General features: G+C 40.3%; 1 pseudogene; it reads left to right on the forward strand.

Annotated features, from left to right (window-relative positions):
- The first annotated feature begins 649 nt into the window (after positions 1 to 649).
- LOC119537000 lies at positions 650 to 20346 on the forward strand (annotated as a pseudogene).
- The last annotated feature ends 383 nt before the right edge of the window (positions 20347 to 20729 follow it).

Consider the following 20729-nt stretch of genomic DNA (forward strand, 5'->3'; position numbering starts at 1 on the left):
AAAGTTGTTCTTGGGGATAGTCAACCAAGAGAATCCAGCAGAGCCTGTCATTCACGGAGGGAAATAATTGTACTTTATAGGAAATAGGTAGAAAGAGCCAATTAACAACATAGATCTAAAACTTTGGAAGCATATTTTTGTCAGTTATTTCTCTATATCATTATTCCATATATTTAAAATTTTTTCATTGATTTCAATCAGAGTTTTCTATGGTTACAAAACTTTAGTGTCAAACAGGCATCTAGGGAGAGGCACTTCGGCTACTTCCAGATAGTCGTCTTTGGGGTACACATCAGACAAGTCAGACTTTTGGTGACCAGGATAATTCCGGTTACCAAAGTCAAGTACTCGGACTTTTACTAGGAGGCCAACATCAGGACGTACAGAAACCTAAGCCTGGCCAGGAGCACAGAATGGGGTCCACACTGACTCCACATGGAAAGGTGCCTGGAGTATAGAAGGAAGTAGGTCGGCTACAAAGCCTGAGGCAGTAGAGAATGTGAAAGGCAGAACAAGGTAGAGTCACGACACTATTTTCCAACATTTCCAGACTCCACATATTTCCTTGAAACAGACGCAGAGCCCTTACCTCAGATGGTGTGGGACACAGGTCATTCAGACTGCCCTATGGTTCATTTAACAAGTGAAGATGTTCAAGAAGATGGAGTACGAGGAGACGGTTTGCCTGCCAGGGTAGGATGTGCATGTGGGAATGGTTGCATCTGAGATCAGAAGTCCCAGACCCCTCCGTTCTACTGGTATTTCAAGTCTTCTTTGGGGATGGAGCTGGATGCAGGCAGGCAGCTGGGAACCTAGGGAGAATCCTGGGGAAGCAAGGAGCTGACTCTCCCCTAACTTCTCTTATTCAGTCTGCTCCTGAGAAAGCCCTCACAGTCTTGAAGTATTTGGGGACGAGTCCTTGCATCTAGGTACTCAGACTTTTATGCATTCCTCTCCTGCTGGGATCCATGATCAAAGCTGAGTTCAGCAGGAATTTAGGAGAGAAGAATGCAAGAAGCTGCCCAAAGGAGCTTGTCCCTAGGGACACAGTTAGCCAGAGTCCTGTCCTCAGGGAGAAGTCACAGTCTTATCCCCTCAATCAAAAGGTCCTCCCTTGAAAATGTTCCTCCAGGAAACAGGATTTTAATGAATTCCCCAGGAATGTTTTTGGCCTGCCACTCCTGCCAATTGCCACTAAATTAGTTCCGAGTCCTGAGTATTTGCTTCCCCCATGTGGAGTTGCTAAAGCTGTTTCCAAATCCCTGACTAAATAGACTCTGTGGGTAACTGACCTACAAAGCAAGGGCCCACTGTCCAAATTGTAAAGTCTTATGGATTATGTAAAATGGTGACCCCTGCCCACCCCTCATTGTGCCTCTTGCCTGGACTGTTACCAGCTAGGGGGTATTGAACTGTGCAGTCTTTCTCTAAAAATCAGGTCTTCCTTCAGTGACTTTTAACAAGTACCCAAGCACTGATTTCTTGGACCTTTGTATGCTTCTTAGTCCTTTTTATCTCCTTCCTCCTCCTTCCAATGCATGTGCCCACACATATACGCACCAATGTGTGTTCCTGTTGTCTGTGACCAGAGGACTCAGTGCCTAGAGCTCTGGGATGATGAAACAGCCCCTGCATCCACCCTTCACTGCTTTAGTTCGAGCCATTCTTATTTCTCAACCAATTCTTTGCCATATGCTCCTCATGCTTCAGTTGCTCTTTAATCATAATTTCACCAGTAAGAGCTAAAAACTGCTTATGGAGTTATCATATCTTTTTTCTTTCAATTTTAAGAAAATTAAAAATAAGATTTTCATATTCTGATTATATAAAAAATATACCCAAGAAACTTATTGCATGAATGGAACATAGGAATGGATAAATAGTGACAGAAAGTGATATTATAAAGCAATCAAAACAAGTGAACTAGAGAGACATGCAGTGTGCTAGTTTGGATATGTTATGTTCCGCCAAAAGCCATATTCTTTAATCCAATCTTGTGGGGCAGATGTATTAGTGTTGATTGGGTTGGAACCTATTAATTGAGTGTTTCCATGGAGATGTGACTTAATCAACTGTGGGCAGGATATTTGGTTGGATAATTTCCATGGAGGTGTTGCCCCACCCATTTAGGATGTGTCTTAGTTAAATCACTGGAACCATATAAAACAGCTGACAAACAAAAGTAACTCAGAGCTGCAGCTGTGAGTGACATTTTGGAGAGAAACTGAAACCTGACATTTTGGAGAACCCCATTTTGAAATGCAACCTGGGAACAAGCAGACACCAGCCATGTGCCTTCCCAGCTAACAGAGGTTTGCTGGATGCCAATGGCCTTTCTCAAGTGAAGGTTCCCTATTGTTGATGCCTTACCTAAGACTGTAACTTTATAACCCAATAAATCCCCTTTATAAAAGTCAATCCATTTCTGGTGTTGTGAAAAACGACAGCGTTAGCAAACTAGAACAGATTTTGGTACCAGAGAAGTGGGGTGCTGCTGAATTTGCAAATACCAAACATGTTGCAATGGCTTTTAAAATGGGCAAGGGGAAGATTCTGGAAGAATTGTAAGGAGCTTGATAGAAAAGGCCTAGATTGCTTTGAAGAGACTGTTGGCAGAAATATAGCTCTAAAGATGAGGCCTTGAGCAGAAATGATGAATGTGTCATTGCCAACTGGAAGAAAGGTGATCCTTGTTTTAACATGGCAGAGAATTTGGCAAAATTGAGTCCTGGTGTTGGATGGAAGGCAGAATTTGAAAACAATGAGCTGGCATAGTTAGCTGAAGAGATTTGATACTAAATATCAAAAATGTGGCCTGACTTCTCCTTGCAGCTTATAGTAAAATGCAAGTGGGGAGAGATAAACTGAGAACTGAACTCTTGGGTACAAAGAAACCAGAAACTGATAGTTTGGAAAATTTTGGGCTTCCAAAAAGTGAGACCATAGAAGCTACAGCCCCACATGAGGATTTAACCAAACATGGAATCTGACTGCCATTTCAGTACAAACCAGATTGGAGATGGAGTTATTCAGAAAGGACTTATGGAAACTCCTGTTGTCTGATAGTTTTGACCCCAGTGTGCCGGTTTGAATGTATTATGTCCCCCAGAAAAAGCCATATTCTTTGATGCAATCTTGTGGGGCAGACAGAATAGTGGGGATTAAGTTGGAATGTTGGATTAGGTTGTTTGCATGGAGATGTGCCCCACCCAGCTGTGGGTGGTGACTCTGGTGGGATACTCCCATGGAAGTGTGGCCCCACCCATTCTGGGCGGGCCTTGATCAGTGGAGCCATATAAACGTGCTGACTCAAAGAGACTGAATGGAGTGCAGTTGTGAGTGACGTTTTGAAGAGGAGCAAGCTTGCTAGAGAGGACCGTCCTGGGAGAAAGCCATTTTGAAACCAGAACTTTGGAGCAGACGCCAGCCACGTGCCTTCCCAGCTAACAGAGGTTTTCCGGATGTCATTGGCCATCCTCCGGTGAAGGTACCCGATTGCTGATGTGTTACCTTGGACATTTTGTGGCCTTAAGACTGTAACTGTGTAGTGAAATAAACCCCCGTTTTATAAAAGCCTATCCATCTCTGGTGTTTTGCATTCTGCAGCATTAGCAAACTAAAACACCCGGTAAACTGCATGCCAAACCTACAGAATTTCTGCAAGGTCTGTATCGATGTGGCCACTGCCAGTCTGGAATGGAAGGGACAAAGGAACAAATTAAAGGAAAAATTCTGCAAAGACAGGGCCATGGAGATTGAGGTCTGGAGTCAAGAGATTTCTGGCTGGGAGAGTGGAGCAGCCCATGCACGTGGAAAGAGTGAGTTTGCCCCGAAGGCAGAGCGCAGGCCTTCCGCCTTGATGCTCAGGAAGAGTGCTGCCACCCCAGGCCTCAGAAAGGGGTGGAGAACATTCCCCGGGGATTGAGGAGAGCTTGACTGCCACCCCACTGCTGGGAATGGGAAGAGCCTTTGCCCCCGAGAGGCAGAGTCTGGGTGGCACCCCAATGTTTGAGGAAGGTGGTCTCCCCAGTGTGTGGATATGTTGGAGCACTCACCCCAGCGTTGGGAGAGAAAAGGGCTGCCATGGAGACCCTTTGAAAGGGTTGGACTCACATTTTCTCAAGCCCCATGGATAAAACATCATTGTATAAATGACTCTCAGAATTTGAAATATGGAGTGTGCCCTGCAGGTTTTAGGAACTGTTTGGGTCTGTTAAACCCTGTTTTCCTTACTATTTCTCCCTATAGCAATGGGAATATTTATCCTATGACTGTCCCTCCTTTGTATGTTGGAAGTACATAACTTCTTCTAATTTTCACAGGTCTACAACCACAGGGGAATTTTGCATTAGGACAGACCATAGTTGTGACTGATTTTGATGGGATCTGGTACTTACCTATTGTTATTGAAATGACTTAAGTTTCTGTGATATTGTGATGGGATGAATGTATTTTATATTTGGAAAGATTATGTCTTTTGGGGCCTAGGGAGTGGAATGTGCTAGTGTGGATATACTGTGTCCTGCCAAAGCCATATTCTTCAATGCAATCTTGTGGAGGCACATATATCAGTATTGATTGGGTTGGAATCTATTAATTGAGTGTTTCCATGGAGATGTGACTTAATCAACTGTGGGCAGTACCTTTGGTTGGTTAATTTCCATGGAGGTGTTGCCCCACTCATTCAGGGTGTGTCTTAGTTAAATCACTGGAGTCATATAAAACCTTGGACATTTTATGGCCTTAAGACTGTAACTTTGTAACCCATAAATCCCCTTTATAAAAGCCAATCCATTTCTGGTGTTTTGCAAAATAGCAGCATTAGCAAACCAGAACATGCAGCAAAGCAAAAAAACTCAGCAATCTAATATTAGGCAGGAAAAAAAAGTTCTAAGGACTATATATCAGAATATCACTTTTATAGAATTGAAAATTCAAATAAAAATAAACTTTATGAATACATGTACATGCAATAGAATTATGTATAAAAGGAAAAGAATCGGAATGATAGACATAAGATTTGGGATAATAGTTACAAAAAAAAACAAAAAGAGGCAGGGAGATTAGCTAGGGGTGACCATCTGGTTACGTGTAAAATGTTATCAAGATCCTGGATTTTTGGGGGGTTGGTGGTCTTATAGTAATAATGAGTTAAAGCCCTATACACCTTCCTTTAATCTTGCTTTCTACATTGTAGATAAAATAAAGGTCATGGGTTAGATGCATACTTTCTTTCACTTCTTCATTATCTTATGTAGGAATTCTTTACACCTTGTCCTTTATTTCAGAAAAAATAAGTGCTCCTTCTCCACTTTAGGGTTGTCTTCTCTGGTTCTTACTAAATGTATCTTTCTCATCTTCACTGCTTCCTCTGTCCCTTTTCTTCTTCATTTGTGAGTCTTATACCTTAAGCCCTCTTTCTCAATCCTCTGATTTAGCTTCCAAATATGATCAAGATTTTCTGTTCAAGTGTAACAATCCCTTGGTTTTCCATTCCTTTCAGACTATTTCTTTAAATCCCTCCTTTTTTGGTAATAAATTTCTTGAAAAAGCATTCATAATCACTGAGTCTACTTCTACTTTTAATTACTCACTCTTTATATGTTAAGGTAACCCTTTCTACCTGCTACTTCAGAAAACCCAGAAATGACAGTAGCATAACCCAATAAAATTCTGTTTCTCACTCAAGTAACAGTTTGATGCAGATGTTCTTGGTTGGGAGGCTATCAATGACCTCATTCCTCAAATGGGTTTTTCAGGGACCCAGGACTTTTCCATCTTCAAGCCACCATCTCCAACATGTTGACCCAGGTCAACCACAAAATCATCTCCATTCTGGGCAGCCCTAAAAGAAAGAGATCCAGGAGATTTGAGGATAGGTGTCCGTGATGGCTCAGACCCGGAAGTGGCACACTTCACTTCTGCTTTGTATCCCTCAGCCCATTAATGTCTGCCTCCTCCCAAACGCCCTACCTGAGCTCAACTGACACTCTTTGCTTCAAGAACACCAATGCCCTCTAGAAAAATACAGTAGAACATATTGTTTTATTTAACTAAGTTTATTTTGAACCTACTAAATTCTCATATTCCTCCTTCTTTTGTTATAAAAAGACTGGCTTGCTTGGTTTGTTCTGTTCTGTTTGTTAGCAATACTTATTTTTATATCTGAAGTTTGAGTTAACCTGGTAACACACTCCACTAACATATAAGCACCACCAGGGCAGGAAGTAAACCTGTTTTGTTTCTCATTACATCCCTAGCTCTTAGCATGGTAATCAGCACCAGGTTAGGATTCAATAAACGTTTGCTTAGTTAGTGAATAAATGAATCAATAAAAGTGTCTGCAATAGCTCCTCTCAAATTCCAACTAAAATATCCATTATATATAAATATTTTTCAAAAACTGACTTCAGGTCAATTAACTAAAGATAAGAAAAAGCTATAGGACCAAGTTTAGAAGAAATGTCCATATACTCTAGAGTAAGAAATAGTTGATAGTAAAAAAAGAACAAGGTAACATTATGTTGAATTCTTCAATAAAAGAACTCCCCAGACCAGAAAACGGAGAAATATTACAAAATGATGCAAGAGCTAGGCTGAGCGAGACCCTTGCCCATTTCTTCCCTTCTCCTCTAGCTCTTCTGGCTAGACATTCAGAGAACACAGTGTCTAAGGAATATAATTTTATTAGGCAGAGACCAGGTACATCTTAAGATGAATTTGAAGCAAAGGGAAAATAATTATATACAATAAGTGTATCTTAGTTTGAGTTCCCACAGAAGATGAACCTGAGACAAGGCTTTCAGTGTAAATACTTTATTTGGAGAATGACCTCAGGAAACATTAGTCAACTGGAGAAGTGAGGCAGAAAAGGAAATGATTCAATAAACTGTATGCCACCAAGCGAGTGGCTGAGAGATTTCAAGTGGAGTTGAGAAGTCATCCTGAGGTTATCCTTATGCATGATATCACTATCCCTTTTATTTTTTAGTGTATTGGAATAGCTTGAAATACCCGAATGTGTTGAACTGCAACCCAGTATCCTTGATTCTTGAAGATGATCATGTAATTATATAGCTTATATGGTGTGACTGTGTGATTGTGAAAACCTTGTGGCTCCCACTCCCTTTATCCAGTGTACGGACAGATCAGTAGAAAAATGGGTACAAGTAAATGAATAATGGTGGAGAGGAGGGGTATGAGATATTTTGGGTGTTCTTTTTACTTTTACTTTTATGCTTATTTTTATTTTTCATTTTGGGGGTTAATGAAAAATGTTCAAAAATTGTGGTGATGAATGCACAACTATATGATGATACTGTGAACAACTGATTGTACACTTTGGATGATTGTATGGTATGTGAATATATCTCAATAAAATTGCATTTTAAAAAAGGATATGTGCAGGGATGCCCTCCTCTGCTATAGTGTAAGACAACAACAATATTTATAATAATGAATGGAGGAGGCGGGGCAAGATGGCAGACTGGTGAGCTGTATGTTTTAGTCACTCCTCCAGGAAAGTAGGTAGAAAGCCAGGAACTGCGTGGACTGGACACCACAGAGCAGTCTGACTTTGGGCATACTTCATACAACACTCATGAAAACGTGGAACTGCTGAGATCAGCGAAATCTGTAAGTTTTTGCGGCCAGGGGACCCACACCCCTCCCTGCCAGGCTCAGTCCCGTGGGAGGAGGGGCTGTCAGCTCCGGGAAGGAGAAGGGAGAACTGCAGTGGCAGCCCTTATCGGAAACTCATTCTACTGATCCAAACTCCAACCATAGATAGACTGAGACCAGACACCAGAGAAGCTGAGAGCAGCCAGCTCAGCAGAGAGGAGACAGACATAGAAAAAAACAGCATGAAAAACTCCAAAATAAAAGCGGAGGATTTTTGGAGTTCTGGTGAACATAGAAAGGGGAAGGGCAGAGCTCAGGCCCTCAGACTCATATGCAAATCCCGAAGAAAAGCTGATCTCTCTGCCCTGTGGACCTTTCCTTAATGGCCCTAATTGCTTTGTCTCTTAGGATTTCAATAACCCATTAGATCTGTGAGGAGGGCCCTTTTTTTTTTTAATCTTATTTTTCTTTTTCTGAAACAACTACTTTAAGAAGCCCAATATAGAAAGCCTCAAAGACTTGCAATTTGGGCAGATCAAGACAAGAGCAGAACTAAGAGAGCTCTGAGACAAAAGGCAACAATCCAGTGGCTGAGAAAATTCACTAAACACCACAACTTCCCAAGAAAAGGGGGGTATCTGCTCACAGCCATCATCCTGGTGGACAGGAAACACTCCTGCCCATCGCCAGCTCCATAGCCCAGAGCTGCCCCACACAACCCAGTGTGACGGAAGTGCTTCAAATAACAGGCACACTCCACAAAACTGGGCGTGGACATTAGCCTTCCCTGCAACCTCAGCTGATTGTCCCAGAGCTGGGAAGGTGGAGCAGCATGAATTAACAAAGCCCCATTCAGCCATCATTGCACCAGACTGGGAACCTCCCTACACAGACCAGCAGCCCAGAAACGCCCTAGGGGGACGGCACTCACCTGTGACATAGCACAGTCATCCGTCAACAGAGGACCAGGGGGTGCACGGCCTGGAAGAGGGACCCAATTGCAAGTCTCAGGAGCCATACGCCAATACCAAGGACTTGTGGGTCACTGGCAGAGACAAACTGTGGCAGGACTGAACTGAAGGATTAGACTATTGCAGCAGCTTTAAAACTCCAGGATCACCAGGGAGATTTGATTGTTAGAGCCACCCCCCCTCCCTGACTGCCCAGAAACATGCCCCATATACAGGGCGGGCAACACCAACTACACACGCAAGCTTGGTACACCAATTGGACCCCACAAGACTCATTCCCCCACTCACCACAAAGGCACAGCAGGGGAGAACTGGCTTGTGGAGAATAGGTGGCTCGTGGACGCCACCTGCTGGTTAGTTAGAGAAAGTGTACTCCACGAAGCTGTAGATCTGATAAATTAGAGATAAGGACTTCAATTGGTCTACACATCCTAAAAGAACCCTATCAAGTTCAGCAAATGCCAAGAGGCCAAAAACAACAGAAAATTATAAAGCATATGAAAAAAACAGACGATATGGATAACCCAAGCCCAAGCACCCAAATCAAAAGATCAGAAGAGACACAGCACCTAGAGCAGCTACTCAAAGAACTAAAGATGAACAATGAGACCATACTACGGGATACAAAGGATATCAAGAAGACCCTAGAAGAGCATAAAGAAGACATGGCAAGACTAAATAAAAAAATAGACGATCTTATGGAAATTAAAGAAACTGTTGACCAAATTAAAAAGATTCTGCACACTCATAGTACAAGACTAGAGGAAGTTGAACAATGAATCAGTGACCTGGAAGATGACAGAATGGAAAATGAAAGCATAAAAGAAAGAATGGGAAAAAAATTGAAAAAATCAAAACGGACCTCAGGGATATGATAGATAATATAAAACATCCTAATATAAGACTCATTGGTGTTCCAGAAGGGGAAGAAAAGGGTAAAGGTCTAGGAAGAGTATTCAAAGAAATTGTTGGGGAAAACTTCCCAAATCTTCTAAACAACATAAATACACAAAGCATAAATGCTCAGCGAACTCCAAATAGAATAAATCCAGATAAACCCACTCCGAGACATATTCTGATCACACTGTCAAACACAGAAGAGAAGGAGTAAGTTCTGAAAGCAGCAAGAGAAAAGCAATTCACCACATACAAAGGAAACAGCATAAGACTAAGTAGTGACTACTCAGCAGCCACCATGGAGGCAAGAAGGCAGTGGCACGATATATTTAAAATTCTGAGAGAGAAAAATGTCCAACCAAGAATACTTTATCCAGCAAAGCTCTCCTTCAAATTTGAGGGAGAGCGTAAATTTTTCACAGACAAACAAATGCTGAGAGAATTTGCTAACAAGAGACCTGCCCTACTGGAGATACTGAAGGGAGCCCTACAGACAGAGAAACAAAGAAAGGACAGAGAGACTTGGAGAAAGGTTCAGTACTAAAGAGATTCGGTATGGGTACAATAAAGGATATTAATAGAGAGAGGGGAAAAATATATATGACAAACACAAACCAAAGGATAAGATGGCTGATTCAAGAAATGCCTTCACGGTTATAACGTTGAATGTAAATGGATTAAACTCCCCAATTAAAAGATATAGATTCGCAGAATGGATCAAAAAAAATGAACCATCAATATGTTGCATACAAGAGACTCATCTTAGACACAGGGACACAAACAAATTGAAAGTGAAAGGATGGAAAAAAATATTTCGTGCAAGCTACAGCCAAAAGAAAGCAGGTGTAGCAATATTAATCTCAGATAAAATAGACTTTAAATGCAGGGATGTTTTGAGAGACAAAGAAGGCCACTACATACTAATAAAAGGGGCAATTCAACAAGAAGAAATAACAATCATAAATGTCTATGCACCCAATCAAGGTGCCACAAAATACATGAGAGAAACACTGGCAAAACTAAAGGAAGCAATTGATGTTTCCACAATAATTGTGGGAGACTTCAACACATCACTCTCTCCTATAGATAGATCAACCAGACAGAGGACCAATAAGGAAATTGAAAACCTAAACAATCTGATAAATGAATTAGATTTAACAGACATATACAGAACATTACATCCCAAATCACCAGGATACACATACTTTTCTAGTGCTCACGGAACTTTCTCCACAATAGATCATACGCTGGGACATAAAACAAGCCTCAATAAATTTAAAAAGATTGAAATTCTTCAAAGCACATTCTCTGACCACAATGGAATACAATTAGAAGTCAATAACCATCAGAGACTTAGAAAATTCACAAATACCTGGAGGTTAAACAACACACTCCTAAACAATCAGTGGGTTAAAGAAGAAATAGCAAGAGAAATTGCTAAATATATAGAGATGAATGAAAATGAGAACACAACATACCAAAACCTATGGGATGCAGCAAAAGCAGTGCTGAGGGGGAAATTTATAGCACTAAACGCATATATTAAAAAGGAAGAAAGAGTCAAAATCAAAGAACTAATGGATCAACTGAAGAAGCTAGAAAATGAACAGCAAACCAATCCTAAACCAAGTACAAGAAAAGAAATAACAAGGATTAAAGCAGAAATAAATGACATAGAGAACAAAAAAACAATAGAGAGGATAACTATCACCAAAAGTTTGTTCTTTGAGAAGATCAACAAGATTGACAAGCCCCTAGCTAGACTGACAAAATCAAAAAGAGAGAAGACCCATATAAACAAAATAATGAATGAAAAAGGTGACGTAACTGCAGATCCTGAAGAAATTAAAAAATTATAAGAGGATACTATGAACAACTGTATGGCAACAAACTGGATAATGTAGAGGAAATGGACAATTTCCTGGAAACATATGAACAACCTAGACTGACCAGAGAAGAAATAGAAGACCTCAATCAACCCATCACAAGCAAAGAGATCCAATCAGTCATCAAAAATCTTCCCACAAATAAATGCCCAGGGCCAGATGGCTTCACAGAGGAATTCTACCAAACTTTCCAGAAAGAACTGACACCAATCTTACTCAAACTCTTTCAAAACATTGAAGAAAATGGAACACTAGCTAACTCATTTTATTAAGCTAACATCAATCTAATACCAAAACCAGGCAAAGATGCTACAAAAAAGGAAAACTACCGGCCAAACTCCCTAATGAATATAGATGCAAAAATCCTCAACAAAATACTTGCAAATCGAATCCAAAGACACATTAAAAAAATCATACACCATGACCAAGTGGGGTTCATTCCAGGCATGCAAGGATGGTTCAACATAAGAAAATCAATCAATGTATTACAACACATTAACAAGTCAAAAGGGAAAAATCAATTGATCATCTCAATAGATGCTGAAAAAGCATTTGACAAAATCCAACATCCCTTTTTGATAAAAACACTTCAAAAGGTAGGAATTGAAGGAAACTTCCTCAATATGATAAAGAGCATATATGAAAAACCCACAGCCAGCATAGTACTCAATGGAGAGAGACTGAAAGCCTTCCCTCTAAGATCAGGAACAAGACAAGGATGCCCGCTGTCACCACTGTTATTCAACATTGTGCTGGAAGTGCTAGCCAGGGCAATCCGGCAAGACAAAGAAATAAAAGGCATCCAAATCGGAAAGGAAGAAGTAAAACTGTCATTGTTTGCAGATGATTTGATCTTATACCTGGAAAACCCTGAGAAATTGATGATACAGCTACTAGAGCTAATAAACAAATTTAGCAAAGTAGCAGGATACAAGATTAATGCACACAAGTCAGTAATGTTTCTATATGCTAGAAATGAACAAACTGAAGAGACACTCAAGAAAAAGATACCATTTTCAATAGCAACTAAAAAAATCAAGTACCTAGGAATAAACTTAACCAAAGATGTAAAAGACCTATACAAAGAAAACTACATAACTCTACTAAAAGAAATAGAAGGGGACCTTAAAAGATGGAAAAATATTCCATGTTCATGGATAGGAAGGCAAAATGTCATTAAGATGTCAATTCTACCCAAACTCACCTACAGATTCAATGCAATCCCAATCAAAATTCCAACAACCTACTTTGCAGACTTGGAAAAGCTAGTTATCACATTTATTTGGAAAGGGAAGATGCCTCGAATTGCTAAAAACACTCTAAAAAAGAAAAACGAAGTGGGAGGACTTACACTTCCTGATTTTGAAGCTTATTATAAAGCCACAGTTGTCCAAACAGCATGGTACTGGCACAAAGATAGGCATATAGATCAATGGAATCGAATTGAGAATTCAGAGATAGACCCTCAGATCTATGGCCGAGTGATCTTTGATAAGGCCCCCAAAGTCACTGAACTGGGTCATAATGGTCTTTTCAACAAATGGGGCTGGGAGAGTTGGATATCCATATCCAAAAGAATGAAAGAGGACACCTACCTCACACCCTACACAAAAATTAACTCAAAATGGACCAAAGATCTCAATATAAAAGAAAGTACCATAAAACTCCTAGAAGATAATGTAGGAAAACATCTTCAAGACCTTGTATTAGGCGGCCACTTCCTAGACTTTACACCCAAAGCACAAGCAACAAAAGAAAAGATAGATAAATAGGAACTCCTCAAGCTTAGAAGTTTCTGCACCTCAAAGGAATTTCTCAAAAAGGTAAAGAGGCAGCCAACTCAATGGGAAAAAATTTTTGGAAACCATGTATCTGACAAAAGACTGATATCTTGCATATACAAAGAAACCCTACAACTCAATGACAATAGTACAGACAGCCCAATTATAAAATGGGCAAAAGATATGAAAAGACAGTTCTCTGAAGAGGAAATACAAATGGCCAAGAAACACATGAAAAAATGTTCAGCTTCACTAGCTATTAGAGAGGTGCAAATTAAGACCACAATGAGATACCATCTAACACCGGTTAGAATGGCTGCCATTAAACAAACAGGAAACTACAAATGCTGGAGGGGATGTGGAGAAATTGGAACTCTTATTCATTGTTGGTGGGACTGTATAATGGTTCAGCCACTCTGGAAGTCAGTCTGGCAGTTCCTTAGAAAACTAGATATAGAGCTACCATTTGATCCAGCGATTGCACTTCTCGGTATATACCCGGAAGATCGGAAAGCAGTGACACGAACAGATATCTGCACGCCAATGTTCATAGCAGCATTATTCACAATTGCCAAGAGATGGAAACAACCCAAATGTCCTTCAACAGATGAGTGGATAAATAAAATGTGGTATATACACACGATGGAATACTACGCGTCAGTAAGAAGGAACGATCTGGTGAAACATATGACAACATGGATGAACCTTGAAGACATAATGCTGAGTGAAATAAGCCAGGCACAAAAAGAGAAATATTATATGCTACCACTAATGTGAACTTTGAAAAATGTAAAACAAATGGTTTATAATGTAGAATGTAGGGGAACTAGCAGTAGAGAGCAATTAAGGAAGGGGGAACAATAATCCAAGAAGAACAGATAAGCTATTTAACGTTCTGGGCATCCCCAGAACGACTATGGTCTGTTAATTTCTGATGGATGTAGTAGGAACAAGTTCACTGAAATGTTGCTATATTATGTAACTTTCTTGGGGTAAAGTAGGAACATGTTGGAAGTTAAGCAGTTATCTTAGGTTAGTTGTCTTTTTCTTACTCCCTTGTTATGGTCTCTTTGAAATGTTCTTTTATTGTATGTTTGTTTTCTTTTTAACTTTTTTTTTCATACAGTTGATTTAAAAAAGAAGGGAAAGTTAAAAAAAAAAAAAAGAAAAGAAAAAAGACAAACAAGGAAAAAAAAAAAAAGATGTAGTGCCCCCTTGAGGAGCCTGTGGAGAATGCAGGGGTATTCGCCTACCCCACCTCCGTGGTTGCTAACATGACCACAGACATAGGGGACTGGTGGTTTGATGGGTTGAGCCCTCTACCATAAGTTTTACCCTTGGGAAGACGGTTGCTGCAAAGGAGAGGCTAGGCCTCCCTGTATTTGTGCCTAAGAGTCTCCTCCTGAATGCCTCTTTGTTGCTCAGATGTGGCCCTCTCTCTCTGGCTAAGCCAACTTGAAAGGTGAAATCACTGCCCTCCCCCCTACGTGGGATCAGACACCCAGGGAAGTGAATCTCCCTGGCAACGTGGAATATGACTCCCGGGGAGGAATGTAGACCCGGCATCGTGGGATGGAGAACATCTTCTTGACCAAAAGGGGGATGTGAAAGGAAATGAAATAAGCTTCAGTGGCAGAGAGATTCCAAAACGAGCCGAGAGGTCACTCTGGTGGGCACTCTTACGCACACTTTAGACAACCTTTTTTAGGTTCTAAAGAATTGGGGTAGCTGGTGGTGGATACCTGAAACTATTAAACTACAACCCAGAACCCATGAATCTCGAAGACAGTTGTATAAAAATGTAGCTTATGAGGGGTGACAAGGGGATTGGGAAAGCCATAAGGACCACACTCCACTTTGTCTAGTTTATGGATGGATGAGTAGAAAAATAGGGGAAGGAAACAAACAAAGGTACCCAGTGTTCTTTTTTACTTCAATTGCTCTTTTTCACTCTAATTATTATTCTTGTTATTTTTGTGTGTGTGCTAATGAAGGTGTCAGGGATTGATTTAGGTGATGAATGTACAACTATGTAATGGTACCGTAAACAATCGAAAGTACAATTTGTTTTGTATGACTGCGTGGTATGTGAATATATCTCAATAAAATGATGATTAAAAAAATAAAATAAAATAAATGAGAAAGAAGTCAAAAAAATAAAAAAATAAAAAAATAAATGAGGACAAGTTGGCGGCTGTGTTTCGGCAGCGGTGGCCGAGGAGGCGACGGCGGCAGCGGCAGCCACAGCTCCGGGGATTGCCGCCGCTGCTGCCCCGGCCGGGTACTACAAACGGCGGACTAGGCTTCTCCGATTCGGATTTTCCGTTTTGTGAGCGGCCGTCGCCCCCTGCTGGGCCCTCCTGAAAGGCGGCGTTCAAACAGCACTCGGTTTTCCACAGCGAACGCTGATGAACTACCAGCCAAAAGACCAAGATTAGATTGCTTTATTCACCAAGTGAAATACGGCCTCTACAATGTTGCGGGCTTGTTTGGATTCCCCTTCCAGCTGACCGCAAAGCCCTTGGTTAACTCCTACTTGTAATGGAACAGGAAATGTGGCCCTTTCAGGAGAGGTGTTTTGGAACTCTTCATCTTGTGAACTGACGGGTTCTGGATCCTGGAACACTGTGCTGAGACTGGGTAATAGATCTCCTAATGGAATAAGTGACTATCCAAAGATCAGAGTGACAGTAACCTGAGATCAGCCACGCAAAGTCCTGCCTTCCTTTGGTTTTACTCTGAACTCCGGAGGCTATGATAGAAGACCAGATGGCTGTCAGCATAGCACAGGCAATCCAGAGAGTCCCTTAACGTGGAAGCCTCAGGAACAGGTTGTAACAGAGACGGTTTTTGAAGAGGTTGGCAAGGGTCTGAGGCAGCCCTATTGTACTGTGGAGGAGGGTTTTCAAAAAGAGGAAAGAGAGACGTTCCAAAGATTATTGCAGCAATAAAGGAGGTGGTCATGGAACCTCTGTCCCTCTTATAATTTCAAACTATCAGAGTTCTCAAAGAAGTCAGATGGATACATTAAAGACAAGAGGCTGGGGAAAAGAGCAAAATCATGGAGTCAAAACAACTCAGTTTGTTCCAAAACATTATAGAATTGTTGAAATAAGGGGACCTCTGTGTTCAGTGAGAAGTGAAAAAAGGTGTTCAAAGGGGAAATTTTCTGATGCAGAGAAGACAATTATAATCAGACTAAAACGTGAAGGTAGGAGGGGATACCAACAGGAACCTAGCCTATCTGAAGAAGTGTCAGCCCAACTCCACTTGAGCAGTGGAAGCAAAGGCTTACTCAGGAGGAAAACATCAAAAAGACAGAAGACATGAAAAAAGAAATCAGTAATGCCCTAGGCTATGGCCCACAAGATGAAATCCTACATAGTGCTTTCAAATTATAAATCACTTGCAGTGATATCCAGACCTTGAAGAATTAATACTGTTCAATGATCAAGTCATTAATTTACACGAATCTTCTCGTGGAAAGAAATAAAAAACAAGACTATCCAGCACTTCATGCATTTGGTACTTTCTTCTATCTTAAATTAAGGTCTTGGAGTTACCAACCAGTGAAAAGATGAAGCAAAGGGGTCAATCTCTTTGAGCAAGAGCTTATTCTAGTGCCTAGTCTTGAATGGTACATCGGAGTCTAGTGGTGATAGACTTAAGAAGGTAGTGTCTTAAATATCTGGATTCTATGGGACAAAAAGACCACAGGATCTGTGAGGTTCTCCTTCAGTATTCACAAGATAAAAGTAAGACCAAAAGAAACACAGATCAGAATCTTTTAGGGTGGACCCCTACAGCATGACTACATGAGATTCCTCAACAGTTAAATGGGAGTGATTTGGGAATGTTTACTTATAAATAGGCAGATTATATCTCTAAGGACAAACCTATCACATTTACTCAGCAACAAATGATTCCCTTCTGGAAGAAGATGGTGTGGGAAATCCTTCATCAGTTTTCAACAGTTGCTGTGAGAATGCCCCACCTGTTCCCTCTAGCTGCTGGTGGTTCTTTCACAGACAGTTCCAGATACTTCATGCATTGTGGGTCAAAAAGGCCCTGCATCACCTCTGTTCTCTTACATGTACTAAGCCCTCAAAAGTACATGAAGTTTCCTTAGAAAACTAGATATTGAGTTACTCTATGATCTAGCAATTTCACTTCTCAGTACATACCCAGAAGATCTGAAAGCAGTGACACAAACAGATATTTGCACACTGATGTTCATAGCAGCATTATTCACAATTGCCAAGAGATGGAAACCATCCAAATATCCTTCAACAGATAAGTGGATAAACAAAATGTGGTATATTCACACAATGGAATGCTACGTGGCTGTAAGAAGGAACAGGGTCTTGAAACATATGACAACATGGATGAACCTTGAAGAATAATGCTGAGTGAAATAGGCCAAACACAAAAAGAGAGATATTGTATGTTACCACTATTGTGGACTCTGTGAAAAATGTAAAATAAATGTTTTATATTGTAGAATGTAGGGGACCTAGAGATAGACAACAACTAGAGAAGGGGGAGCAATAATCTAATATGAACAGATAAGATATGGAGAGTAATCTTAACGATACGGGAATGCTCAGGAATGACTATGGTTTGTTAATTTTCTTGGGGTATGGTAGGAACATGTTGGAAGCAATGTAGTTATTTTAGGTTATTTGTTTTTCTTATTCCTTTGTGTTGTTTTGTTTGAATTTTTTTTTTAATTTTTTGATAAAGTAAAAAAAAAAAAAAAGTGCATGAAGGCTTGTGACTGCACCTTCGTCTTACCTGGTGTGTGGAGGACTGCTTGCAACCCTGCTGGTTAAGGGCTGTGCCTGCTCAGAACCCTGAACTGTTCAACCCACATGACAACAAATGCTAATTATACTTAAAAAAACATTTTTCCCTATGAATGTGGGAAATTCAGGATTTATTCTATGAATTATTTTCTCTGTGTGTTTCTTCATGTGTATTCATTTGCTTCCTCATTTGTGAACATGAATGGGCAGTGGCCATTTCCCCCTAGTCTTTTACAGAAACTCTAAATTATTAGTTTGAACTTATTTCTGAAAGGAATATTAATCAAGCTGCCCCTCCCTCCTGAAGATCTGGAAGGTGATCAGTGATGGGAGGAAGGAAGTGTTCATTAACTTCTCTAACGCTGGAGCAGCAACTGCCAACTTGAAGCTGGAGATCTTTTTATTTTTATTTTTATTTTATTTTTAAGGTTTGAAAATACCAGGAGAAATGCTGTGGGTGCCTTTCAGAGAAAGCCTGACATTACAGATTTGGCATGGTATTGTAGAGAAGTGAAACTATGGCCAAGAGGCTCTGGCTATCCAGGCATCTTCAGACGAGTGTCATGGTCATCCTAAAGAAACTTCCCTTTCTGGAAATAAGGTTACATGACTTACTACTGAAACTGGATTTGAAGTGACTGTAAATCCCAAATCTTCATTTTCATTCCAGATCTGTTTGAGTGGGAACCTCAGAATTGTAAGGGCTGGCCTGAGTTGTTTGTTTCAAAAGATACTGTTCAAATTAAAGCTATTTTTCCTCAAAGTTTATTTTCTAGATAAAGTTGAAATTAAGTATTGTACTCATTAGGATTAACATTCCCCCCTCCACCCCTCACTGAAATCTATTTATGAAGATTTAATACTTGGCTCTGAGGTTACCAGTTATACAATAATCTCTTTTGCATATGAAAGTTTGTACTTAACTTTTTTGTTCATTAAAATCCTAATAGATGTGGTAATGCATTTTTAATTTTCCAGAGAGTTTAGACTTGTTCAGAACATATTTTGTAAGATCTAGTGCCTAGTGTTGCTTTTCTAATATAATAAAAGGATGTCTGGCAGAACCTGAAAATAAGTAAATAAATAAATAAATAAGATGGATTATGCAAAGCACCTACCATAGTGCCTGGGACTTAACTGATGTTCAGTACATACTATTTGTTCATTTAATTAATAGTATTTGCTATATACCAGAGGGAAGTAATTGGAACACATAAAAAACTATAATAATGACAAAATGGAAGTGTCGTAAGAATTGTGAGTTCAAAGTTGGATAACATCACATCTTTTGGGGAAAATCAAAAAGGGTCTCATGAAGAAAGTGGTACTTTATAGTAACTTCAAGAATAGCAGGAGTTTTGATGGTTGGAGAGGAAACAGTTTGGGGATGATAGTAGTATTGATGATATAAAAGCTGGTGGTGATAAAAATTGCATTAGCCTCAAATATTTACTCACCTAGAAAAGTTATTTTGGAGAATAAGGCAAAAATAGAGACTAATGGGATTAGTAAGCACAGGGAAAAGCTGAAGATACTGTGGTTATAGAGAAATCAGAAAACTGAGTTCCAATTTTTCATATGTAAATCAAATCTCCTAAAATACCTCCCAATCCACCCAACACACACATGAAATGAATGCATAAATATCCTCACTTCTCTGTTGAAATTTGATTCATTAAAACTGCCCATAATCCACTTACTTTTTCTACCTACTGGGAAACATTACGTCCACCCTCTCCTCCCTTTTTTTCTCCATAGCCTAAATTTCTGTAAGACCCTTAGCCCATCCCACTGTTCACAAACAGATATCATGGAATAGAGTATCTTGGGAATTGTAGGATTGGAGCTTGATTTTTGGAGGGTGGGGAATGGGGATGGAAGGTGAACAGCCCAAAACTTTGAGAAATATCTTAGAAGGCACATAATTTAGAGCTCAAGGTTTCTGTTCCACAAGGGTGCTGATCTCACCTCTCACCTCTTTTAAACCTTTTGCCTTATGTGTTTTCGCCATGTTCCTGTAATGATCCAGAGCCATCACTCCATTTCAGGTCAGTGGCTGCAGGGCCATCAGTTCCCCAGGATCCAGCTGCACAGAATGGAGAGCACTTTGAAGGCACACCTCCTCAACATCCTTGAAGACCTTATAGAGGAGGAGTTGATAAAGTTCAAATTCCAGTTGACCAACATAGCTCTTGCCAAGGGATATCACCGTATGCCTCGAGGCACTCTGCAGCAAGCAACCCCAGTGACCCTTGCTGACCTACTGATCCAGTACTACGGAGAGGAATATTCCAAGACTGTGACCCAGGAGGTCCTGAAGGCCATAAACCAGTGCCACCGGCAGAGAAGTTTGGTTGGTCAATGGGAAAACGTGAATCTAAACTGAACCCACCCCTCTCTTTACTGAACATGACCAAAGACTTTCCCTGAAATCTTCATATCTGAATTCAACACATACATGGGCAACCCAATGTATAACAGGCATTGTGTTTCATGGGGCTTTTTATGCATTACTTATTCCCCATGCCTAGCACCTTATCTGGGACGTCACAGATGATTTTTTTAAAGAGTAGTAAGTGAATACATTGACTCTGTGAGCCTTCTCGAACCTCCCTAGATATAGTTCATCATCCCCACCTTTGTATCTTCTCTGTATCTAATTCCCAATGTCATTAGAAATTTTTCTGAATGGGAATTTTCTCTTTGCATATCTAAGACAACACTCTAACCTGGGGTTAAAAAATACACACAAATACACACACACACATT

This window comes from Choloepus didactylus, chromosome 6 (assembly GCF_015220235.1).
Source record: "Choloepus didactylus isolate mChoDid1 chromosome 6, mChoDid1.pri, whole genome shotgun sequence".
Lineage (NCBI taxonomy): Eukaryota > Metazoa > Chordata > Mammalia > Pilosa > Megalonychidae > Choloepus > Choloepus didactylus.